The 27,704-nt window shown below is 39.2% G+C and overlaps 1 pseudogene across 1 annotated transcript; it reads left to right on the plus strand.

Annotated features, from left to right (window-relative positions):
- Positions 1-6,895: 6,895 nt before the first annotated feature.
- Positions 6,896-8,402, plus strand: LOC308240760 (small ribosomal subunit protein uS8-like; annotated as a pseudogene). The gene is made up of 3 exons: positions 6,896-6,939; positions 7,505-7,805; positions 8,335-8,402. The product of its transcript is annotated as a small ribosomal subunit protein uS8-like (transcript).
- The last annotated feature ends 19,302 nt before the right edge of the window (positions 8,403-27,704 follow it).

Consider the following 27,704-nt stretch of genomic DNA (forward strand, 5'->3'; position numbering starts at 1 on the left):
TTGGGTCTCCCCCATTACACTATCAAGAAGCTTCTGGAGGTTAATTAGCATCTTTTTCTTCCTTAGTTTTCCCCTTAATTTTATTCATTTCCACAAATACTTACACATGTAACACTTAGAACATCCATCAATTCTCTAAAATTTACATATTTATACACAACTACTATAGATAGAATATTTATGTCCCTCCAAAGTCATATATATGTTAAAACCTAACCCCCGCAGTGATGATATTAAGAGTTGGGGCCTCTGAGAGGTGGATTAAGTTCTGATGGTGGAGTCCTCATGAATGGGATTAGTGCCCTGTTAGAAGAGGGCTCAGGGAGCTTCCTGGCCCCCTTCTACCCTTTGAGAACACCAAGAAAAGGCCGCCATCTATGAACCAGAAAGTGGTTCTGTAAGCACCTTGATCTTGAACTTTCCAGCCCCCAGAACTGTGAGAAATACATTTCTATTGCTTATAAGCTACCAGGTGTACCAGTTAATAATGCGGATTTTTTTCAATAGATGGAGTTACACATATGTTGATATATATGCGATTTGCTATGTATGCTATTTTGTTGTATTAACAGCAAGCTTCAAAACTTCATATGTCAAATTTTCTGAAGGTGTTAACATCATAGATATTTTTACAATTAAAAATGTCAAATTTCGTGCCAAAAAAAGAGCATTTGCAGGAAGTTTTAATTCATTACTTTATTTTGAAGAAAAAGTTATTGTATACTTCGGGAAGCTTATGGTGAACACACTCCATCTCAAGACACTTGTGAACGCTGGTTTAAATGCTTTAAAAGTGATGATTTCGATGTGAAAGACAAAGAATGTCCAGGTCAACCGAAAAAGTTTGAAGACCAACAATTACAAGCATTATTGGATGAAGATGCATGTCAAACTCAAAAACAACTTGCAGAAAGATTAAACGTTGCTCAGCAAACAATTTCCGATGGTTTACAAGCAATGGGAAAGATTTTAAAGGAAAGAAAATGGGTGGCACATCAACTGAATGAAAGACAAATGGAAAACTGAAAAGTCATCAGTAAAATGTTGCTTCAATGGCACAAAAGAAAGTCTTTTTTGCATCGAATTGTGACTGGCGATGAAAAGTGGATTTATTTTGAGAATCCCAAATGCACAAAATCATGAGTTGATCCAGGTCAACCATCAACATCGACTGCAAGGCCAAATCGCTTCAGAAAGAAGACAATGCTCTGCTTTTGGTAGGATCAGGAAGGTGTGGTGTATTATGAGCTTCTAAAACCAGGTGAAACCATTAATACTGATCGCTACCAACAACAAATAATCAATTTGAACCATGCTTTGATCGTGAAACTACCAGAATGTTCCAGAAGACACGGCAAAATAATTTTGCTTCATGATAACACACCATCACACACTTCAAAACCAGTTAAAGACACATTAAAAGATCTTGCCTGGGAAGTATTAACCCACCCACCATATTCACCAAACCTTGCTCCTTCGGATTACCACTTGTTCCAATGGATGGCACATGCACTTTCTGAGCAGTACTTCAAAACATACAAAGAAGTGGAAAATTGGGTCTCTGAATGATTTGCCTCAAAACAAGAAAAGTTCTATTGGAACGGTATCCACAAATTACTTGAAAGATGGGGAAATGTGTAGCTAGTGATGAACATTACTTTGCATAAAGCACTTTTGACGTTTCTCTTGAAATTATTGTTTTCTTTGATTACAAAATCTGCATTATTAACCGGTACACCTGGTAACTGGCTATATTATTTTGTTATAAGAGCTGGAACAGATTAAGAGAATACATATTTCTCTTTGTCATACTCTCCTCATGAACAGAAGTAGCCCACCATTTTTGGCACCAGCTCTAAGATCTATGTCATGCTCTCAGGAAGAGGTGTCAGGACAAAGCTGATTGGTTGGGGATTACTGCAACACTTTCTTGTCTTCCAGGCCGGATGGGAACGTTGTATTGGAAAATATAAACAGCGCTGAGCAAATCTCCAACCTTGCAAGGAAAGGTAGGCAGGACCAGCTACTGATCTGCTCAGTGACTCCTCCAAGATGACAGTTTTAATTGAACTTGGTAGATGAGCTAATTATGGCTCGAAAAAGTTAGCACTGAGGTTGCAATGAATAACACTTTTTTTTTCTGGAAACACAGCACATAGGTGACATTCTTATGCAATTTAAGTGTTTCCTTAAGGGTTTGGAAAGATATTTAAAGCAAAAGAGTTTGGGATAAAGGTGAAGGGAAAAGAAAAAATGTATGTGTGCCACTGTGAAGGTTGAGTGGTGAGCAGGAAATGGAGTTCAAAAGAGGCAGAATAATGGCTTACAAAAGGCAGCAATAAGTGGGAAGGAGCAATTAATTGGATCAGTCTGTTAAGGCTCAAAGCAGTCTGATAGAAAGATGATGTAATATCCTGATTCCCGAGTTAGGATCCCAAATCTTTCATATGACTGATAATTAAAGCCAGCTCTTGAGAAATAAATTCATTAATTTGTGTATTCAAAAGGGGAACACAGTTAGCCCTTTGACCTTACTCCAAAAAAAAATTTTTTTTTGCAAGGGATAGGCGGGGGTAAATTCTTTAAGATCCTAAAAAAATTAAAAAAAAAAAAAAAGGAAAACATTTGAAAGCATTCTGTATAACCAGGATGAATTTGAGGTCCTAATGAAAGGATCAGGAAACAACCTTCACTTCCAAATGTTTGGCCACATCCTACACAGCCCCCAAAGTTGTTTTTGAAGATTCAACTGCTATCTTCATCATGGACTTCAGAGAGTCTTACTGATGATATTGTCATGTTTTCTATTTCTTTCTCCATTTTGTTATCCAACATTTATATTTTCAGACTCACATATACATACACTAACACCACCAGGAATTTGGGCAGGAGCAGGACAACTTAGCCCCACTACAGTGAATAGGGGTGAAAAACAGGCAAATTGTTTGGATCTCAGAATGGAAAACAGATACACATTCAGCCAGCACTCCCTCACTAGCTCTAAACTTTGAGAAACCTAGACTACCAGAGGAAGAATGATCCTGGTCTCTGTCAAAATAGTTACTAGCACAATCATGCGGAATGTTAAAGAGCAGTTTTTAAACTGGATAATGGCTCCACCTCTACTACTGGGGAGGTGAATTATTCAAGTTTTGTGACTTAGAACAAAATAAATGAGGAAAAAAAGCCATTAAACTATATGGTATTGGCATTTGAGAAATGAAAAGGAAAAAAGGGGGTTTTTTTTAATTGAAGAGGAATTTTACTCTCTGCTTCCAGGAATAGTCAAAGGTTCTCCCTCCCCACATCAATAAGAAGCACAAGATGGCACCAATGTTAGAAGAAACAATGGAGAAGGCATTGCATTGTTGGTAGGGTAGGGGGAAATGCCAGCTGAGAGGAAACAGCTGAAAGCCATCATATCTAAGTCTGTGAATGTGGGTCCCATATCCAGAACAGCTGAGAATAGGGCACAAAGCCAACAGCATGAAGAGCCCAGGGAGCAGAACAGCCCCTAGTAAGTGGCCCATATCCATCAGAATCATCTGTTGCCAAGCATGAGCCAGTGGGGGAGAGGGGGTCTCAAGCTCGGAAATTCTGATTTAGTAGGTCTGGGGTGGGGCCAATAAATTTGCTTACCTAACAAACACCCAGGTGGTGCCAGTGATGCTGGTTCTGTAGATAGATGCGTTTCTACAAGAGAGTTTGGTTAACATTCAAGACTGTAATATTATGGGAAACTCAGTCTTCATGTTCCTTTAACAGGCAATGCAATAGCAAATAGCAGGTCCTCAAATAACATCGTTTCATTATAACATTGATAAAATGCCATAAGAACTTAAATCTTGTTTATATCAATTTAGTCTATGATATGTCATTTCTCTGCAGTTCCAACAATCTATGGGTGATATTAAGTGAGGACATACTGTATTCTGTTAGATTTCTTAGTAGGAAATGATGTTTACTTGCTTTCAGGTAAGAAGCATCAGTCAGTCCAGTGGGCCCATGTTCCCAAGAACCAGGGGAAAAGGCTCATTGCCAACTGTTAGTTCTTTGTGACAGAACCATCTCTGTCACAATGGTCATATTGAGAAGTGTTTGGTTCAAATATATACACAGCATTTTGAACCCTTCTCTAAATGAATAGAAAGCTTTGGTATTCTGTTTTTCCACTTGTTGTTCTCAGGGTTATTTTGTTTTGTTTGTTTTGTTTTGTTTGTAACCCTCACCCGAGATGTGTTTTTTTATTAAGTTTAGAGAGAGGGGAGAGAGAGGGGGAGAAAGAGAAAGAAACATTGATGTGAGAGAGAAACATTAATCAGTTTCCACCCATATGCACCCCGACTAAGAATCAAACCCAAAACCCTTTGGTTCATGGGACGATGATCCAAATAACTGAACCACAGCCGCCAGGGCTGTTCTCAGTTTTTAAGACAAAAATTCAAGATATCCCTGAATATTATGCTAGGATTTTTTTTCCCCTTCTTCATAGCCATGTTTTTTATCTAGGCCTATTAAAGTCCTTGGAGACTTCTGAACACCTGTCAAGACAACCGAGAATCACATTAGCTCCGGAAAGAGAGCTGAGGTTAGTCAACACTTTGGCTTTGTTTGGTGTTGAACTTAATTTGGTAGTGATGGGATCAGGTGGTCTCAAAGGGAAATTGCAGGATATATACAATACATTCAGCTAAAAAGTCAATGACTCCCAGACAGGTATGTTCTGTTTGGCCATCTAAAAATTGTGTCCCCAGATGATCTGAGTGAGACAGTCACTTTACCTAGTGGTTGAAAAGCCTTACTTCCACTGTAAAACAATTTCAGCACTTGTTCATTAAATTTAAATTTAAAACATCAAAGAGGATTTTCAAATCTGGAAAACATTTATGAAAAATTTAAATGGGGTGTCACTTTGGCAGTGTAAGTGGCATGAACTGTTTGATTTTCAACTATTTGCAGATGTATCTGACTCTGGGATTAATGCATATATATTCCAGAAGAAATTGTGTATGCAAAGTTCTGACCAAATTTGTCTGGAAGAGAAAAATCAGTTTAAATATATATAGTGTGGAATTATTCTCCTGTATGTACTATGTGCCTGTTTGTGCATATGAGAAAAGAGAAACATATTTTCATTGTTTTATAGGTCTTTTTTAAAAATCAGCTTTCCTTTATATATTTTTATTGATTTCAGAGAGGAAGGGAGAGAGAGAGAGAGAGAGAGAGAGAGAGAGAAACATCAATGATGAGAGAGAATCGTTCATCAGCTGCCTCCTGCATGCCCCCTACTGGGGATCGATCCTGCACCCTGGGCATGTGCCCTTGACTGGAATCAAACCTGGGACCCTTCAGTCCAGCAGGCCTACACTCTATCCACTGAGCCAAGTTGGCCAGGGCTGTTTTATAGCTCTTGATATAAATTCTGCATCAAAAAATTTAAGAACTTAATGTTCTAGTCTCATTTTGTTCAGAATTCCTGAGTTCCAAAGTTGCGAAATCCTTGCTTTCTTGGTTCATATTTACTTTTAAGAACTTCCTTTATATAACTAGCTGGTAATTGGTCACACCAGACAATGCCAAAAGACAATACAAACTGGAAACATATCTCAGTGTGGGTCCTCTACAAGTCTAGAAGTTTTCTCAAAAATTGTTTTTTATTGTAGATTCCAGCAAATGAATGACTCAGAGCTTCAATCCTTGGCAGGGAGGTGGGGAGGGAGAGAAAGTTCAAGTCTTAGCTAGAATACTTTGAAAGACTAAGTGTTTTCTGTAACTCTTATTTTCGTTTGTGTTTATGTCACTGTATTTCTAAAGTGATTTTATGTGACTTACATAATATTTTAAAAACAAGCCAAGAAAAAAAGAAAAAATAAAAAGTAATTGTCCTAAGTACACTTTATTAGAAGTCTCCTGTTTATGGGGATCCACATTTTCTAGCAGCCAAGCCAGAGAAGGAAACACTTTTTGAAACTATTTTTAAAAAATGAATTGTTTAAGAAGAGAATAATTAGTTCTGGTACTGGTACTGAGACCTCAGTGAAAAATTTTACATGGCTCAGTGGGGGAGAGAATACTCTGTAATATTCTTAACATTTTTTTTGCGTGATATAATTCAGGTAGTTATCCCTGGGTATTACCTTGAAATCAAGCCTTTGAAAATGTTGAACAATGCCCCCCAAGCCCCATTCTGCATATCACTTGAAGAACAATTTGGGAAGAGTTGGAATAGTTTGGATGGAATTAAATTTTACATTCACAAAGCACACCTCTGACTTTAAAAGTCTTGTTTTCTTTTACTTACCAGAATAATTTGTGACATGTAGATCTCAAAGTACCTTTCCAAATGTCCTAATCCCATATAAATTCTGCACTTTTTCATCTCTATGTCAATGCTTGCTGTTTCCTCCAGTGGAAATATTTCTCTGATCTCACCCCAAATGAGGCTCCAATCCCACTGAATGTTCAAGGCCATTCAACTGTGCATCCCACACATTAATTAGAACAATATCTTTTCCAAAGTTAAAGTTCAATTAATATTGAATGAATGTCCATCTTGGAATTTTCTCTTGGCTGCATTATGGAAGAAAATAAAACTTTTTTATTGTTTTTCATTACTTAACTCAATCTTTTTTGCCTACTTTGGCTTTTCTTAGAAACTAAAAAGAAAAGCTTTCAAAAGGGCCATGTGTCATATCCTCCTAAGACAATCTCACTTTACACCACGAATCAGAGCATTGGTGCCGCGCAAACCTAGTCATGACCCTGGGAAATCCACCGGATGAACATTTGCTCAAGATTTTGAGACCAGGCAGCTTGGCATCAGAGCAATGGCTCAGTTAGGAGAGAAGCATCGGGAGCATCATTTGCTCTTCACCTGCCTGCTATTAAGGGGGCAATGACACCACAGGATACTGTGATTTATCAGAGGGAAATAGCCTGGTAATAGAAGTAGAACTAGACCTCATTAAGATGAAATAGTGTCTGGTATCCTTGAGTCAGACAAAAGAGAATATGAAATTGATGTGGTCAGCGTTCCTGCCAACCTGAATTTGAAAAGAATCAAACAAAGTGGCAATTGACAGCACTTTAGGAGGAAAATACCCACAAATGAAACTGAAGCATGTTCAATGTAAACCTCTAGTCTTAAATGCATTCAAATAAGACTTTGCATTTGATTTCCTTCCACACTAAGATCATTCAGAACAAATCTATAAAAGAAATGAGGTGCATACATTTAATATGTTCTTGTCAAAGCCCTACAGCAAAAGGTGGTGATAGGATTAGTTTAATTTGCACACTCTCATTCTCCTGAAATCAGTATGGACATGTTTCTAGTGTTGAAAAAACAAGAAGTGTTTCATGTAAAGGGGGTGTAGAAGGACAGCTGGTGACTCCTGACTTGGAGAAGAATATTACTGTCACTGGCCACAGTCCTCAAAGATCCTTAACTATTGCATAAAAAGGATTATCACCTCTTTCCGCCATCTTTCTGTGCTGCCATAAGGACTGGTGCTCTGGAAAGTATCAACAATGCCGAAAAGAGACGAAGTCCAAGTTCTTATTAGGGTGTGCCCCAACATCATCCCCCAGTTCCTAACTGTGACAATGAAACATGGTTACCTTGGTAAATTTGAAGTTATTAAGGACCACAGAGCTGGGGAAATTGTTGTGAAACTCACAGGCAGGTTGAACAAGTGTGGAGTAATCAGCTCCAGATTTGATATAACTCAAAGATATAGAAAAAGGGCAAAACAACCTGCTTCTGTCCTGTCAGTCTGGTTTCATTGTACTGACAACCTCAGCAGGTGTGGTGAGCTGGCACGGCCATGGCATACTCAACCCCACATTGGGCGCCTTATGTGCTATGCCAGCTTAGCCAGGTTCGGTGACCTGAGAGGGGGTGGTGAAGGATTGAGAAAAGACAGACAAGAGAAGAAAGCTGCGTCTGGGTGGGATGCTTTCCTCTCTCATGGAGACCATCTCTGATGGAGAGCTAGCGACAGCGCCACGGACTACAAGCCCTGTCTTTGTTTTATAGCCAGATGTCACAAGGCAAAGTAAGGGTGTGGTCAAGATGTTTACAACATTCTCGTGAGTTTCAATACTACTCAATTACATGCACCTGAACTCTATCAAGCCCACATCACTCAGACACGTGGGGCCACATGTTCAGACCATAGGTTCAAGATTACAACTATAGCTTTTGGCTATAATTGTGCTGGGAGGGCTCTGCCCTCCAAGCTGGGACTTGCACGTGGCAATGAGAGGACTGTGCCCTCTCATTAGTCTGAGGTTTGAACCTGTCCAAACACTGTAGCCGCTCTCCACAAGCAGGCATCATGGACCATAAAGAAGCAAGACAAAAACACACAGGAGGGAAAATCCTGGGATTCTTTTTCTAAGGATGTAATACATAAATGCAAATAAAAATGCATCAATGGACAAAAAACAAAAAATAAAAAATAAAAAGAATATCAAAAGTTATCCAATGTTACTTTGCTGTCTGGCACCTCCCAATGTATAGATAAGATGGAGGTCTCTTTTTACAGTGCACTTTAGCTTGAGAGCTTCAGTCTCTAAGCATAAAAGCCTTTATTCACATGATAGTCCACATTCTCAGTGGCTTCAGAGGAAGATAATCAGCATGCTCTTGTTTGAGAAGCAAGTGGCAGCTAGTGGCCTTTTAGTCCATGTCAGGTTTGGTATTGCTTGTTGTTGTGTTATCTTATTTATTAACAGAAAAAAAACTTGATCAGTTTTTCCCAAAGAATTGTCCATAGATACTACCCTTTGTCTCCCACACAGGGGAGCATCTCCAACCTTCCAACCTTTTGTTTTTTTAATATATATTTTTATTGATTTCAGAGAGGAAGGGAGAGGGAGAGAGAGAAACATCAATGATTACAGAGAACCATTGATCAGCTGCCTCCTGCATTCCCCTACTGGGGATTGAGCTCACAACCTGGGCATGTGCCCTGCCAGGAATCTAACCATGACCTCCAGGTTCATAGGTCAATGCTCAACCACTGAGTCACACCAGCTGGGCCCATCTCCAACCTCTTATCTCCCAGTTTTTGGAGTCCCTCCCCACCCTTTCCATGTTTCTAAAACAGCCAAAGAGCAGCACTGGACTGAGGAAGCAGGCTTTAGGCTCCTGGCGGTGCTACAGGGGTCAAATCTATTCTGGGGATTCAACATTAAAGGGCTGGCACCAATGCCTCTTCTCCCTTTCCTTGTTGTTAATTATTTTTAAAGTGAGAAATTTATGGACTTGAAATAATGTGAAGCCACATCTTTTTAAAAGCATGAACACATAGTCTACTTAATTTTTAAAATATCAAGACAAATACATCTATATGTGGTAGATACTTCAGTTTTAAAAAATAAATATCTTATTAGACTACTAGAGGCCCAGTGCATGAAATTCGTGCACAGGGGTTGTGTCCCTCAGCTCAGCCTGCACCCTCTCCAATCTGGGACCCCTTGGGGGATGTCTGACTGCAGGTTTAGGCCCAATCCCACAGTCGGACATCCCTCTCACAATCTGGGACTGCTGGCTCCTATCCACTAGCCTGCCTGCCTGCCTGATTGCCCCTAGCCACTATGCCTGCCAGCCTGATAGCCCCCTAACTGCTCCCCTGCAGGCCTGATTGATGCCTAACTGCTCCCCTGCCAGCCTGATTGCCTCAAACTGCCCTCCCCTCCTGACCCTGTTGCCCCCAATAACCTTCCCCTGGGGGCCTGAGGGAACTGGGGGACTCTGGCTGGATGAGGTAGGGCTGAGGGGACTGGGCACTGCCATCTTGTGGCTGTGGGCACTGCCATTTTGTGAGGGCATGGCAGTCAATCAGCATATTCACTCTTTATTGGCTAAGGGTGCCACCATCTTTGTGAGGGTATGATAGTCAATTAGCATATTCCCTCTTTATTAGATAAGATTTCTCTGGAACAGAATGTTTGTTGCATAGAATAAATCTTTGGAGACCTTATTGGACATACAGCTCTTCTCCAGCCAACTGTGACAACAATAATAAAGGGTGAACTTCTTGCTGTGGGAAAAAGAAAAGCAAACAAAAAAGTGCAATCTGTTCCTTACAGAGATTTGCTTTGAAATATGATCTATAATAATTGCAAAAGAGGGAAATACTTTCCAGTAATTCTTTAGAAAACTGCCTCATCTGAAAAATAATTTAAAATTAAGAAATAATGGACTTTTCTAATTGTAATCTTATTCTTAAAATAAATAAATTCTTTTAACAGGGCAAAGGGGCAATGTGGTCAAGGACAAAAAATGAAGTGACAGTGCAGAGCTTCCAGGTGACTAGGACTCCATGAGTCAGTTACTGAAATTTTCTGATCCAGTTTTCCCTACTTGCAAGGTGAGATTCAACAATTGACTTCTCAGAGACTGGCAAAAATTCACCATAATAACAATAGCAAGAAGAAAGCTTCTGTTGAAAAATTCTGAACTCTCTGAATACCTAAATCATAGCTTCCACACTATTTTAAGGAAGTGCTTTAAGAGATTCATTTTCTAACTTTGACTTTCCTGGTAAATTTTTTCTAAGGAGAATGTCAATGAGTAACAAGATTAAAAATATTTTCCAGATTCTAGAGATAAAATAAATATGTGATGTATATATGTGATGATGGCAGGATGAGAGGAACAGCAAAGAGCCCCACGTTGACCTGCTCCAACCCCTCTGCCAATACACCCCTATGAAGTTATTTTTCAGTCAAGAGGCAATGAAAGATTTTACTCCAAAAGTGATGGTGCGGGTCAGAAACAAGCAAGCACTACAAAAAGTTAGAACCCTTTAATTTTTACTGCAAAACATGAACATTTCATCTGCCCTATGTTTAGCATAGATCAGAGACTTATTAATGAGCTCTGTTTGTGGGGGTGTTTTTGTATATGAGTTAGAAAAGAAATGTGAAAACCCCACAAAAGAAAAATCATCATTTCAACATTAATGTAATTCCCTTTCCCACCCATTTCTCACAATCACGTATTCTTGATGTATTTTAATCTTTTGCAATGATTCCCATAGCATCTCCTCCTGGTGGTAGCAGAACTGAAGCTACTCAAGTCTTGAAACCCAGTCCTGCCCTGAGCAGTTTTTTTGTGTGTTTTTTCTTTCTCTCCTTCTTTTCATTTACTTGCTTATATTAAATCCGGGGTATTTTAGAACTCTTTTTGCATTGGCCCTCAGAATCCAACCAGAGGTAAGAATATGAGACCCTTTCTCATGTTAAAGACAAAATATGTTATTTTTGTTTGTTTTACTTTTGATTTTCAAATCTGAGACCCTGATTCATTTACATGTTCCCTCTCTTCATCACTACTTAAAAATTCCTTAACAGCACTTATAAACCTGAGGAAGTGCTTCTTAAGGGGGTATTAATTAAAACTTGTTCCTAAAGAGTAAAAATATCACCTCTGCTCTACCCCCAGTTCCAAGGTGATTAAGAAATCAAGAAGCTGAAAACTCCATGTAAAAATTCATGGGGTGACACAGGCCGCTTTTGTAAGGGCAGCTTTGGTACTATATACTGCTTAAGAATTAAAATGGTAGGACATAGTTCCCATTTCCTCCCTTCAATTTGTTTCTGCCCCCAGATACTACCAGCTCTAACACAGGAGTAAAAAATCAAATATTATTATTAATCACTGTAATTACTTTTCTTGGCCCAACTGTGGAGTTGGGATGCAAACCAAATTCTCTTGAGTATAGTCTTAACTAAAACATGTTGCTAAGCCACCATTACCTCATCCTTAGTCATCTACAACAAATATTACTGCAACTATTACTGCAACTTTTTTTTCTAAAATGTAATTGAACTTGTTCGTTTAGATACATTTAACTCACACAAGCAAGGTTTAAAGCACTTTTCCCTAAAGATGGAGAAAAATATTGTTTCTAACTCTTAAATATTCCAAAAACTTTCATGTAAATAAAATTAGTTCAAAAATTGCTTATGTACATTGGTATGAGAATACACTTCTGCTTGCCAGTTGAGGAAAATTATAGTTTTAGAGTTAATAATACCTAAATAACTTGTTTGAAATTATAGCAGTTAGGAGAGGAAAGAAGAGGGAGAGAGAGATAGAAACATCAATTACTAGTAAGAGAGAATCATTGATTGGCTGCCTCCTGCACACCCCCTACTGGGGATCCAGACCGCAACCCAGGCATGTGCCCTTTACCAGAATCAAACCTGGGACCCTTCAATCCAGACCGACGCTCTATCCAATGAGACAAACCAGCTAGGGCTAGCAATTTAAACTTCTAATCCCTTAGTGGTACATTCTATCCTATATAGTAAAGAGGTAATATGCAAATTGACAATCACTCCAACACTCAAGATGGCCGCCCCATGTGGACACAAGATGGCCAGCAGGGGAGGGCAGTTGTGGGCGACCAGGCCTGCAGGGGAGGGCAGTTTTGAGTAACCAGGCCAGCAGGAGAGAGCAGTTAGGGGCGACCAGGCTGGCAAGGGAGGGAAGCTAGGGGTGACTGGGCCAGCAGGGGAGGACAGTTAGGGGCAATCGGGCCAGCAGGGGAGCAGTTAGGCATTGATCAGGCTGGCAGGGGAGTGGTTAGGGGGTGATCAGGCTGGCAGGCAGGCAAGTGGTTGGGAGCCAGCAGTCCTGGATTGTGAGAGGGATGTCCCTCAAGGGGGTCCCAGATTGGAGAGGGTGCAGGCTGGGCTGAAGGACACCATTCCCCCCGTGCACAAATTTCATGCACCAGACCTTTAGTTTTCTAATAAAGGTACATGTAAATTCTCCATTGTTGCAACCCTCTATAGGGTGACATTCAGATTGAAAAAAAATCATAGATTTGTGTATATATTATGACCATTCTCCAGCAGATATTCTTTTGATCTTAAACAAATAAAAAACAGCATATTATGAAAATTTTCTGAAGAAAGTATTTTTTTTCTAATTTGCACAGAAGCAAATACTAAATATACTAAATGCATTCCATTTAAAGCCACCAATATGAGTTATAGAATTTACCAAAGTATTTATGGTCAAATGAAACTACTAGTTATGTTGTGCTATACTCAACAACTATTAGAAAGATTGTATTTTCAACCAGTGGATTTACTAAGGTAGTCAGGTTGAGACCATTTGTCTGCAACATTTTGACCATGTATTTATATGTCACTGTGACTTAGCTTAATAGGTGGCAAGAAACCAAAACTCTCATTTCTCTGAGATAGAATTCTTATATAATTTGGGACACATCAATTTACCCCATCCACTTTTAATTTCCTCACCTGAAAAAATTATTATAGAATCTCTAAGGTCTCTTTGATTATATGTTTTATAAGATTATAATTTTGATTCACTGACACTTATAAGAATGTGTGATTACACTATAATAAAAAAGACAATGCCTTTAAAAAAGTTAGTATTTTGTAAGTCAAACAGCAGCATATGAGACATTCAAGTAGGTCAACTCCTATTTTCTTTCTTGAAAAACATATGTTGAAAGATAATTGACACACAATAAACTGCACATAATTAAAGTATACAATTTGATAAATTTTATTAATGTATATACCCAGCATCACCACAATCAAGATAACAAATATATCCATCACCCAGGTAAATTCTTTATGCTCCTTTATAATCCCTCCTTCTTGTCTCTCCCCTCCTCCAACCCCATTTCAATCTCCCACTGATCTGTCTTATTTCACTACAGATTACTTTGTATTTTCTAGAATTTTATATAAATACAACTATATAGTATAAATTCTTTTTTGTCTGGATTTCTTTACTCAGTATAATTATTTTGAGAAGCACTCATGTTCTTGCAAATATCAATACATAGTAATCCATTCTTTTTTATTGCTGAGCAGTATTTGATTATGTGTAGATACCAGAGTTTGTTTATCCATTCAGCTGTTGATAGACATTGCAGTTGTTTCCAGTTTGGGATTATTATAAACTGATCAACACCTAACTGCTCTCCTGCCGGCCTGATTGCCCCTAACTGCCCTCCCCTGCTGGCCTGGTCACCTCTAACTGTCCTCCCCTACAGGCCTGGTCGCCCCCAACTGCCCTCTCCTGCAGGCTTGGTTGCCCCTAATTGCCCTCCCCTGCTGGCCCGGTCACCCCTAACTTTCCTCCCTTGCCAGCCTGGTCACCCCCAACTGTCCTCCCCTGCAGGCCTGGTCTCCCCCAACTGCCCTCCCCTGCAGGCCTGGTCCCCCCCGCCAACTGCACTCCCCTGCAGGCCTGGTCCCCCCCAACTGCCCTCCCCTGAAGGCCTGATCACCCACAACTGCCCTCCCCTGCCAGCCATCTTGTGGCGGCCATCTTGTGTCCACATCAGGGCAGCCTTCTTGTGTGTTGGAGTGATGGTCAATTTGCATATTACCTCTTTATTATATGGGATGTGATCCCAATAAATTCAATAAAACACAGAAACACAAATAACCAATTCAAACTTCTAGAGATGAAGCCTATGATGTCTGAGGTAAAAAATACATGGGATGTGGTTAACAGCAGATTAGACACTGCATAATAAAAAATTAGTGATCTTGAAAGCATAGCAGTAGAAACTCTCTAAAATGAAACAAAAGGTAGACAAAATTTTAAAAAAGGTAAAAGAAACAGAAAAGTACCACTGAGCTCTGGGACAACTTTAAGAGGTTTAATATTGCATAATTTTGGTTGGACAGAAAAATTATTTGAAGAAATAATGTCTAAGATATTTCCAAATTTATGGAAAGTATAAACAGATCCAAGAAGTTTTAAAACAACATGAAGAAATATACACCAAGGTACATCTAATCAAATTGTCTAAAACCAGTGATAAAGAGAATATATTAAAAACAACCAGAGGAAAAGGACATATTAAATGCAGAAGAACAAATAAAAGCAGTTTTCCTCCCAGAAATAATGAAAGTGAGAAGACCATGGGGCAACTTTTTAAAATCTCTCAAAGACAAAAACTGCCAATTTAGGGTCTGCAGCAGTGAAAACATCACATACAGACTTATTCAGACAGACAAAGCTAAAAATAAAAATTACTAGCAATACTACAAGAAATGTTAAAGAAAGTCTTTTAAGCAGAGAAAAATGATTCCTGATGGAGATCTATATCCACACAAAGAAATGAGGACCCCAGGAAATGATAACTTTGTAGATAGCAGGAAGAGTTTCTTCTTATTATTTATATCTCTTGAACAGATAATCAACTGCTTAAAGAAATAACAATGTATTGTGGAGTATTTATCATATGTAGAAATAAAATGTATGGCAATATAGCATGAAGGCTGAAAGGAAGAAGTAGAAGTATACTGTTATAAGGTTCTTATACTATATGTGAAGAGACATAATAGTATTTGAGGATAGATTCTGATAAGCTAAAATTACGTACTATACCAGCCGTGGGCAAACTACGGCCCATGGGCCGGATCCGGCCCGTTCGGCTGTTCTATCCAGCCCGCGGAGCCGAAAGAGTGTAGGGTTCTCTTGCTCTCCCCTCCGTTCCTTTACTTTGAATTTATATTAGTTCACACAAACACTCCATCCATGCTTTTGTTTCGGCCCTCCGGTCCAGTTTAAGAATACATTGTGGCCCTCGAGTCAAAAAGTTTGCCCACCCCTGCTCTAAGCCCTAGAATAATTACTAAAATAATGCCACAGAGCATTATAGCTAATATAGCTAATAAGAAAACACAGGAGCGCCTAACTGGCATAATCTCAGTAGTTGAGTGTCAAACTGTGAACCAGGAGGTCATGGTTCAATTCCTGGTCAGGGCACATGCCCAGGTTGTGAGCTTGATCCCTAGCATAGGGTATGCAGAAGGCAGCTGATCAATGATTCTCTCTCATCATTGATGTTTCTATCTCTCTTTCCCTCTCCCCTCCTCTCAGAAATCAATAAAAATACATTTTTTAAAAGAAATAAAACACAGGAGGTAAAGAGAATCATAAAACACAACAACAAAAAAAAAACAAACAAAAAACTCAATCCAGGGACTTCTGGTCTAGGTAAAAGAGTACAGATCCATTACTCCCTATTAGGTACAACTATTTCCTAAAAGTAATACAAAAGGAAACTGAAGGAAAACTCTAAATTGATTAGAGACCTCAGGACTAGTGGAAAAACAACCTCAAGGTGTCTTGTGATGCTCTTACCCAATAAATGAAGTAACTGAGGATTAGCATTTGCTGACCTCCAACCTGTACAGAAGGCAGTTTCAGATAGGCTCACTTATACCTCCGATTTAATAAGCACCCTGACAGCACTGGGCAAGCTTAGGAGCATCAGAAATGGAGACTGATTGATAGCCCTGCTAGTCATAAATGGCCCAGAGAAGTGCTCTCATTTCTCACTGGGGCTGAGACTCCCCTCCTCAACCAAAGACACAGAGAGGCACTTGCAAGAGGTATCCCCTGCAATAAGAAACTAAGCCAGGAAGTGCTCTAATCCTCCTCTAGGCCTGCCATTCCCAAGCTAAATCCAAAGACATTGAGTGGCTGGGTGGCTCTAACAAGAAAACTCACCACAATAAGAACCTGGTCCAGAATGTCTCTTTGTACTCTTGGACAGAGAATCTCTTTCCCTATCTATCGGCACTAGATTCTCTGACTTGGGGAATATATACCCCACCACCCCAATTAGTACCAACAGTTCTAAAGGGGGTCGAGTGGCACCAATGAAACAAACAGAAAAAATAGCACAACATGGTTCTGAAAATTAAGTGGTCATTGGAATCACAGCCCACAAAATTAGCCCAGCACCTGTGTGATAAACATTATATGGTGACTGTGTGCTATCATAAGAGATCTAAATAGGGCCCAGAGTCTGATTACATAAAAGCCCAATGTCCAAGATATGACAAAAAAAATTATTGCTTACCAAGAACCATAATTTTAAAGCAGTCGTCATAAAAATGCTTCACCAAGGACTCAGTAGTAGAGTGCAAAAGACAGAGAATAGCTTCAATGAAGCTGAGGACAGGTCAATAGAATTTATTTAGTCTGAATAATAGAAGGGAAATAGACTGGAAAAAAATGAATAGAACCTCAGGGACCTGTGGGACAATAACAAAAGATCTAACATTTATATCAGTGGAGTCCCAGAGGGAGAAGGAAAAAGAGAATGGGGCCAAAAGGGTATTCAAGGAAATACTATAATGAAAAAAAATTTTGGCAAACAACAACAAAAAACCCTATATATTCAAGGAGCTTAGTAAGTTCCAAATTGGATAAACCCAAAGAAATCAACATATATGATAATTAAATTTTTAAAAACTAAAGACAGAACAAAAACCTTGAAAACAGGGAGAAACAACAACCTTCAGGGAAACATCAATTTGAATGACAGTGGATTTCTCATTGGAAACTATGAATGCTGGAAAGAAGTGGCACAGCTATTTTGAAGTGCTGGAAAAAAAAAGAGTTGTCAGTCATAAATACCATGTTTGGTGAAATTATCCTTCAGAAATGAAGAGAAAATAAAGACATTCTCAGATGAAGAAAAACTAAAATAATTGTTGCTAGCAGACCTGCCTTGAAGAATGACTACAGGAGGTTCTCCAAACAGAAAGAAAATGGCAAACAAATGAATTTTGAAGCATAGGAAGTAAAAAAAATGGAAAGAGCAGAAATAGAGGTACATACAATAAAACTATCCCTCTCTTCATGAGTTTTATAAATCAAATCTGATGACTAAAAATTGTTACACCATTTGCTACTTAATATTTAAAAATGGGGAAGATCAAGGGATCTAAATAGAAGTAAAGTTTCTAAACTTCACTGTAAGTGGTAAGATGTTGACACAAATAGACGAACATAAGATACATACATATATATGTGGTAATACTCAGAGCCTCTAACAGGAAAACTATACACAAAAAACTAAAAGACAGTATAAACATATCAACATGGACTCCTAAAGTTAATTTGGGTAAGAATCCAAAAGGATCTTCCACTGATGTAGCTGCTATATGAACATTTGCCTAATTCAGACCATCAGAGAACTTTATGGCTAGAAGATTATTTAGTTTAGTGTTTCTCAATCATTAACATGTGTTTTAATCACTTGGTGATCTTGTTGTAATGCAAATTATGATTGATTAGGTCTGTGATGGGTTATAAGATTCTACATTCCAAGAAAACTGTTAATCCAAGAACCACACTCTGAGTAGCAAGGGGTTCTTTCAATCCCTTTCTCTAACAGTTGATGAACAGATGGCTTTTCTGGTGTTTTAGAGCATTGCAATGAGGACCTAAAATCCATTGGACTTCAGTTTTATTAATAGCGATTCCTCTAACACTTATCATGAAGATCTCTGGTCTGGTCTTGGTTGCTGCCCTTACTATGTCATAATTTTCAATATTCCTTCAATTCTATGACTGAATCAGAAAATTCCTTGCAATTAATTTCCTCTTTCTTTCTTTTCTTTCCTTTTTTTTTTTTTTTTTTGCTTTAGCTATTCAGTCAGTTTTTGTTGTATGTGATCAAAAGAATTTTCACTAACATAGGCTGAGTGTTGAACTTTGAGCACAATGAAACATACTATATTTGCATCACAAGAAAATAAGTTCTTCTTCCCCTGAGGTAGAGCAATTGAGATATTTTTGTAAAAGTTTACACAAGCCCACTGGTGATTCAGAAATATTCTTCTCCAGTATGACTTCTCCCTTCATTTTCTAGGCTCCAACCCAACTTCCTAATTGATCTCTTCATTTGAATAGCTAGTAAACATCTCAAACTTAATATGTCCAAACCTGATCATCTTTAGCAAGTGGTATCAGCTTTCATGTACTTGCTCAGATAAAAACCTAGAAATCATCCCAGATTCTCTTTCCTTTCTCAAATCCAATTGATTATTAGGTTCTATTAGTTTTACCTTAAAAAATATAGCCAGAACCCAACCACTTACCATCTGCACTGCTTCATCTCTCTCCCTAGGAAACTGCAATAAGCCTCCAGTTGCATTTTCTGTTTCTACTCTACCTTTGACACATAGTGCCAGAATGATTCTTTAAAAATGTAAACCAAATCATTTACTTGCATACTCAAAACCTGTCAGTAACCTCTCTTCACACAGAGAATAAAATCCAAACACCTACCATGATCTACAAAAACTTGTGTAATCTGAGAAACCAAGATGGCGGCATAGGTAAACACTTAAACTGCTGCCTCGCACAACAATTTCAAGACTACAAATAAAAGACAAAATGGACACCATCCAGAACCATAGGAAAGCTGGCCGGGTGGAAATTCTACAATTAGAAGGAAAGAGAAAAGCACATTGAGACTCAGAGAAGCTGCAAAAGGCTGAGGAACAGAGATGCGTGCTAGCAGAGAGGACTGGAGGCTGAGTGCGCAGCTGGCTTTCTAAAGCTGGAGGGAGACGGAAGCTCCGGACTGTGCTGAATTCCAGATCCGGGCGAGACTCTGGGAACCCAGACCCATTGGGGGAGAAACTGGACTGTCTGGCAGCGGGCGAAATTCGAGGGTGGCTTTCTCTCAGAGGTGCTTACAGCGATTACTGAGGGACACTGAGACCAGGGGCCTCATAGCGCAGGGCTGATGGGAAGCCAAGGCTCTCTGCTCCGCCCTGAAACTCCAACCCATCCAAGCTGAGCAGAGGCTTTTGCAATTTTGCAAGTCTTGTCTCATAAGGGTGTCTCCAGCACAGAAGTTCTCCCAGCATAGACACAGCTGATCCTCATAGCCAATTGGCCTGGAGGTCAATTCCTCCCAGTGATACCAACAACAATCAAGAGTTAACTACAACAAGGCTGTGCACACAACACACAAAGGGGTGCACCAAGAGTGTCCACCTCAGGTAACTGGGGAGGCTGAGCCACTGGGCCCTATAGGACACCTAACACACAAAGCTACTCTACCAACTCAGGGAAACAGCAAAAATGTGGAGACAAAGAAACAGATCACAAATGAAAGAAATGGAGGAAAGCAAACGACTGGATATAGAGTTCAAAACCACAGTTATAAGGTTTTTCAAGAATTTTCTGGAAAAGACCGATAAATTTAGTGAAACCCTCGAGGATATGAAAAGAACCAACTAGAAATTAAACATACACTGACTGAAATAAAAAATATTATACAGAGATCTAACAGGAGACTAGAAGACCACAAGAATCAAGTCAAAGATTTGAAATACAAAGAATCAAAAAACACCCAACTGGAAAAGCAAAAAGAAAAAAGAATACAAAAATATGAAGGCAGTGTAAGGAGCCTCTTGGATAACTTCAAGCATACCAACATCCGAATTATGGGGGTGCCAGATGAAGAGAGAGAGCAAGATACTGAAAACCTATTGGAAGAAATAATGACAGAAAACTTCCCCCACCTGGTGAAAGAAATAGACTTACAAGTCCAGGAAGCACACAGAACCCCAAACAAAAGGAATCCAAAGAGGACCACACCAAGACACAACATAATTAAAATGCCAAGAGCAAAAGACAAAGAGAGAATATTAAAAGCAGCAAGAGAAAAACAGTTAATTACCTACAAGGGAGCACCCATACGACTGTCAGCTGATTTCTCAACAGAAACTATGCAGGCCAGATGGGAGTGGCAAGAAATATTCAAAGTGATGAATAGCAAGAACCTACAACCAAGATTATTCTACCCAGCAAAGCTATCATTCAGAATTGAAGGTCAGATAAAGAGCTTCACAGATAAGAAAAAGCTAAAGGAGTTCATCACCACCAAACCAGTATAATATGAAATGCTGAAAGGTATTGTTTAAGAAGAGGAAGAAGAAGAAAAAGGTAAAGATAAAAATTATGAACAACAAATACATATCTATCAACAAGTGAATCTAAAAATCAAGAGAATAAAAAATCTGATGAACAGAATAAACTGGTGAATATAATAGGATCAGGGGCATAGAAAGGGAGTGGACTGACAATTCTCAGGGGGGAAGGGGTGTGGGGGGTGCGGGAAGAGACTGGACAAAAATTGTACACCTATGGATGAGGACAGTGGTGGGGGAGGTAAGGGCAGAGGGTGGGTTGGGAACCGGGTGGAGGGGAGCTATGGGGGGAAAAAAGAGGAACAATTGTTATAATCTTAACAATAAAGATTTATTAAATTAAAAAAACAAACTTGTGTGATCTGACCTTTGACTGAACCTCTTACTTCAATTTCTTCCTTGCATATCCTACTCTAGCCATCTGGTCACCTTGTTATCGCTCCCACTACAGGATAAGTGTCAAAAGACAGGAATTTTGTCTGTTTTACTCACAGTTGTATTTTTAGTGCCTACAGCAATGCCTGACACAGAGTAGATATCAATTAATAGTTTCAAAATAATTAAGAGAATTAGTAAAATCCTAATCTAAAAGAAAGCAGAGAAAAAAGAAAAAGGGAACAAGAAATAGATGGGACAGCCGAAACCAGTTTGGCTCAGTGGATAGAGCGTCGGCCTGCGGACTGAAGGGTCCCGGGTTCGATTCCGGTCAAGGGCATGTACCTTGGTTGTGGGCACATCCCCAGTGGGAGGTGTGCAGGAGGCAGCTGATCGATGTTTCTCTCTCATCGATGTTTCTAGCTCTCTATCCTCTCCCTTCCTCTCTGTAAAATATCAATAAAATATATTTTTTAAAAAAAGAAAAAAAAAGAAATAGATGGGACAAATAAATAATAAACCAATAGCTGTAATTCAACTATTTAATGAGACAAATAAAAAAAATAGTGAGATAGTAGATAGTACTCATTCATTTTCAAAAGTACATTAAATTGCAATTGCCTAACACTACAATTAAGTCAAAAATTGGCAGATGAAAAAAAAAAAAGCAAGGATAACTATATGCTGTCTGGAAGAAATACAGTTTAACTATAAAAGTAAAAGTATGGAATAAGATATATCATGCTAACAATGATCATAAGAAAGTTTCAATGGCTATATTAATATGAGATGAAGAAGTTTTTAGAGCAAAGTATATTACCAGGATAAAGAAGGTCATTTCATAATGATAACTGGATCAATTCATTATATAGAATACCATTATAAGAATTACTGCATCTAATAACAGAACTTCAAAATATAGGAAGCAAAAATTGATACAGCTGCAAGGATAAAAAAACAAATCTCAAAGAGTGTCCATAAACAGACATATATATATGGTCAATACATTTTTGATAAAGTTGCAAAGGCAATTTAGAGGATAAAGGATAGTCTTTCCAGCTAATTTTACTAGAACAATTGGATAGTCGTATGTGAAAAAGTAAACATCAGTTCATACCTTGAACTAATGAGCAAATTTAACTCTAAGTAGATCACAGACTTAAATATAAAAGAATCATAAAGCTTGTAGAAGAAAACAACTATCATTATAGGAGAAAATCTGTGATGTTTGGTTAGGCAAATACTATTTACATATAACATCAAAACCACAATTCATAAAATAAATAAGTTTAATTTAAGAACTCTGCTCTTAGAAAGCATGGTAAAGAGGAAGAAAAGACAGCCACGGATGGGCTAAATTGCATTCAGAATATATAATGAAGTTTCACAACTTAGTAATAAGAAGATGAATAACCAAAAACCAAATTAGCATAAGATTTTAATAGACATTTCACCAATGAGATAGATGGATGGCAGATAAGCTCATGGAAATATGCTGAAAGTAGGGAAATACAAATTAAAACCACAATTACATATCACTAGGCACCAATTAGAATGTCTAAAATTAAAAAGACTGATGATACCAATGTTGGCAAGAAATTGGAGCAACTGGAACTCTCATGTTTTGCTTGTGGGCATGTACATAAAAAAAAAAAAAAGCCCCTTTGGAAATAGCCTGTAAGTTTCTTAGGAAGTTAAAGATACACCTACTATATGTTCCAACTCTTAGAAAAGAAAATATATTTTCAGACAAAGATTATATACAAATATTCCTAGTAGCTCTATCTATATAATAAAAACCCAGTGGTCATAATGCCAAAACGACCAAAGACCCATTGCTATGATGCCCACTGGGGCCAGTGAACCCAGCCCCTCTCCCAGCCCCATCCCAGATCAACCTCTCCCACCCTAATTGAGGGTGGGACAGCTAGCCAACCCCCCCATGTCCCCACAGCCCCACGCCCAGGCTGGCCCAGTGCCCCAGAGGGGACCCCCGCCACAATTGTGGGGTGGCCAGCCTGTAAACTGCCAGCAGCCCCTCACTCAGACCGGGGTGGCACTGGGGGGCTGGACTTGTGAAAATAAAGAAAGACCCACTGGTTCTCCTAGGTGCCCCCAGGCACTAACCACCCCACCCCCACCCCATGCGGAGCCCCAGGCAGAGTGGCTTGGGTGGGTGTGGGCCCCAGGCCCCAGGCCCTGTGGGGGTGGAGAGGTTCGCACCGCAGCTGTTGTAGCAATGCCAGTTGACTTTGCTGGGGAGGCTGGCGGGGCTCCTATGTGTTCGGGGGCAGCCTGTTTATGCCAGGACCCGGGTTCTCAGCTGCATACACGTGGTGGGCACGTGCTGGGAGCACAGCGCAGCATCATATGGACATTTGAGCATGCAAAGGTGTGCACACACCTTTGTGTGCATAAATGCATCTGTTTCTCGGAAGCGTACCTGGAAAGGTGCTTTATCTGTAATAGGCAGTTTTCAAAATGTAATCCAGAGCAAGGGATCTGTAGCAAAAACACGAACACAAGAAAAGGTTTTTGATACTAAACACAAAGCTGTAATTGAAGTGTTTATGCTTAAATGTACTGTGAATCAAACATATGGTGATATTTATCGTCTGATGGGTCTGATTGAAAGGTTTGGTCAATCAGTTCTTATTTCGCAAAAATATAATAATGTAACTAAGTGATTACTAAAAGTATACTTTTTTTATTTTATTGATATTTTACAGAGAGGAAGGGAGAGGGATAGAGAGTTAGAAACATCGATGAGAGAGAAACATCGATCAGCTGCCTCCTGCACACCCCCCACTGGGGATGTGCCCGCAACCAAGGTACGTGCCCTTGCCCGGAATCAAACCTGGGACCCTTCAGTCCGCAGGGTGACGCTCTATCCACTGAGCCAAACTGGTTTCGGCAAAAGTATACTTCTAAGGCAGTTTACCCACTTTGTCTACTTTTTGCATGTGTGTAGCACATCAAGGCTGTTTATAAAGAATAACTTGGATGATGTGACAATATTGTTGAGGAAGAGGGTGTGGCTGGTTGTTTTTAAAAATTAGACACCTCACATTTTTTAAGACAAACGTGTTAACCTAAAATCTTCAGAAGGCAGGGTCAGGGGTCTTTTAAGACCTTTGTATAGGCCTAAGACATAAAAAAGCAGCTACCTTTTTAGGATGTGGCCTGAAAGAAACCTGTTATTTTCAGTTATTACTGTCTTCAAAGTAAAATAACATTTTTGCAGCCTTTTTATGTGAGGGTTTTTATTTTTCACACTTTCATTACAATATTTGAAATAGGTGTTGTCATTATTTTAAAGCAATAGTTTTTTCCTCTCAATATCAGGACCTAATTTTCACACACACCCCAAAAATGTTTATTTGAAGTAACTTATGCATCTGGACTCCGGGTGGCCTAATAAGCTCAGTGATTAGACAGGTGCTTTCATAGCCAAGGTCAAAAGCTCTTTCCCCTGATTAGTCCTTGAGGGGGGAGCAGCCAGAGGCTCTCCTGACCAGCATAGGGAAAGGGGGGAGGGGCAGGAAAACCATTAGAAGAAAAGGAGTGGGATTGGAAACTCCCTCCCAACCACCCTTAAGAGGGTTCAAATGCTGCAAGCAGGTGTGGGCGGGTAGATGGGGCTGTGAGCACCACGAGGCTGTGAGCACGGCAGGGCGGTGGGTGGGTGGGTGGGCAGGGCACAAGTGCAGCGAGGCACGGGCAGATGGGAGGGGCAACAGACTACCTCGCAGTTAGGGGCAATCAGGCAGGCAGGCAGGTGAGCGGCTGGGAGCCAGCAGTCCTGGATTGTGAGAGGGATCCCAGATTGGAAAGGGTGCAGGCTAGGCTGAGGGACACACACTCCCACCCCCCACCCCCCCACCCCCGTGCACGAATTTCATTCACCGGGCCTCTAGTTAGTTAATAAAATTATGGTTCAGGCGTATGATTCTACAATACATCTGTATAGTGTGTTAACCAACTCCAAGTCAAGTCTCCTGTCACCTTTTACCCACCTTTACCCTCTTCTACTTCCCCCCATTACTCTTCCTCTGTCAATCACCATACTGTTATTTGTTTCCATGAGTCTTTTTTTTCTTTGCTTAATCCCTTCACCTTTCTCACCTAGCCCTTAAACCCTCCCTTCTGACAGCTGTCAGTCTGCATCTATGAGTCTCTCTCCACTTTGCTTGTTAGTTTATTTTGTTCATTAGATTCTACATACAAATAAAATCATATGGTATTTGTCTTTCTGTGACTGGCTTATTTCACTTAGCATAATATTCTCCAGGTCCATTCTTAATGTCCCAAAGGTAAGATTTCCTTCTTCTTCTTCTTTTTTATTTTTTTATTTTTTATTTTTTACAGCTGAGTAGTATTCCATTGTGTAAATGTACCACAGCGTTTTTATCTACTCATCTACGGATGGACACTTGGGCTGCATCCAAATCTTGGCTATTGTAAATAACAATGCAATGAACATAGAGGAGCATATATTCTTTTCAATTAGTGTTTCAGGATTCTTCAGATATATTCCCAGAAGTGGAATTGCTGAGTCATAAGGCAGTTCCATTTTTAATTTTTTGAGGTAATTCCATACTTCTTTTCACAGTGGCTGCACCAGTTTGCATTCCCACCAACAGTGCAGGAGGGTTCCCTTTTCTCCACATCCTTTTTTCTTATATTTTCTATCTTTAATTCATATATTTAGTCCTTTCTCTAGCTTTGTAAATCATATTAAATAGTTACAATGACTATTTTAATAATATTTTTGTTTACTAATTTTAACATCTGTGTCAATTCTGAGTCAATTTTGATTTTTATCCTCATTATGTGTTATACTTCCCTGCTTTTTTTGTATGCCTGGTAAGTTTTGAATAGATATGGAATAGTGTGATTCTCACCTATTGACTGCTGAATATTTCTGCATTCTTATATATTTTCTTGCATGGGGATCAAATTACTTGGAAAGTGTTTGATTCTCTTGGGTTTTGCTTTAAAGCATTGTTAGGCAGGACCAGTGGAGCGTTAAGTCTAGGAAGAACTTTCCTCACTACAGAGACAATATCCTTCTGAGCACTCTGCTCGGTGAACCATAAACTACTCTGACTGCTGGGAGTAGGCATTCTTGTAGCCCTAATAGACCGCTGGGCATTTTTCATTCTAATCCTTTTGACTAGTTCTTGCTCTACCCCCAGTAGTTTCTCAGAGATGTGCTCTGATCAGTATTCAGCTGAATACTTAAGGACACCCAGCAGATCTCCAGAGTTCTCTCTCTCTCTGCAGCTATCTTCTCTCTGGCACTCTGTCCTGTGATATCTAACCAACTTGACCCCCCTGTGCTCCCAGCTCCCTTCTCCTCCACTCAGAGATTACCATGTTACATGTGGCTTCTATTCCCTGCATCATGTCCTGGATACCTCCTCCACATAATAAGCTAGTCATCATGGACTCATCGTGTTTCCTTTGTCTCAGTTGCCTCTGTATTGCCTTGTAACCTAATGTCCAATGTTTTGATAACTTTTGTTTCACTTATTTTTTCTAGTCTTTTACTTTTTCATGTGAAATGATAAATCTGGTCCATGTTAATTTACCTTGGCCTGAAATAGAAATTTTACTCTTATATTCTTTATGTAGAAAAGTGACCTGGAATTGATATGAGTAAATGTAGAGATATCATTTAGCAGGCTATATCCAAGTACCACTAGGATGGTGCAGGAAAGATGAAGAGATACTTAGGAGGTAGAATCAGCAGTGTTTGATGATTGATAGACTGTGCAGGAAGGTCAGAGGAGGAAGGAGGAAGTGTTAACTGTGCCACTGGCTACATGGTGACACTACCCACTGACATGGAACTCTGGAGGAGATGGTGGTTTGGGTGAGGTAAGTTTAATTTGGGATATGTCCAATTTGCTTTCAATGGGCAGAGTGTTCACAAAGTGACTTATTAAAAGGTAAGGTTAGAAGAAGTAGTAATAAAGAAAGTAGGTTATAAAAATAGAATTACATGAGCAAAATATTGCGATCATGGCTTTCTATGGTATTTTATGGATCATTACTACTCTTTGTGTAAGGACATTTGACACTTAGAAACAGAAGTTTCACTGACCACTATTGACTGTTTTTAGCATTTAGCAGGTCAGTAAAATAAAAATGGCTTTACCTTCTGATGTTAAAATTAAGAATGGTAAAGATTCCTATTACTGGAGTAGATATTTCCTAATGAATTGCTTATAAGTTGTTATTTTTACATAATTAAAATTCTTGATTTGCATCATTAGGCTTTTGTGTTACAAGCTGCTTCATCTTATCAAGAAAACACTAGCCCCCAAATGTAGATAGCAGACTGATGTCTAAAAAGCTAAAAGAATTGAGCCAGATTGACAAAGCAAGGTATAAGAATTCACATCAAAATTCTAAGAAGATGGTGGGTTTGGTTGTAATACACAAAGACAGAAATTGAGCCTCATTGTATAAACTGATAATTTCCAAATATGTACAAATAATTACTTATAAGGGATTCATTATAAAATATTTATTCCATTAATAATAATAACAACAACTAACAT

Source organism: Plecotus auritus (genome assembly GCF_963455305.1).
Source record: "Plecotus auritus genome assembly, chromosome: 1".
NCBI lineage: Eukaryota > Metazoa > Chordata > Mammalia > Chiroptera > Vespertilionidae > Plecotus > Plecotus auritus.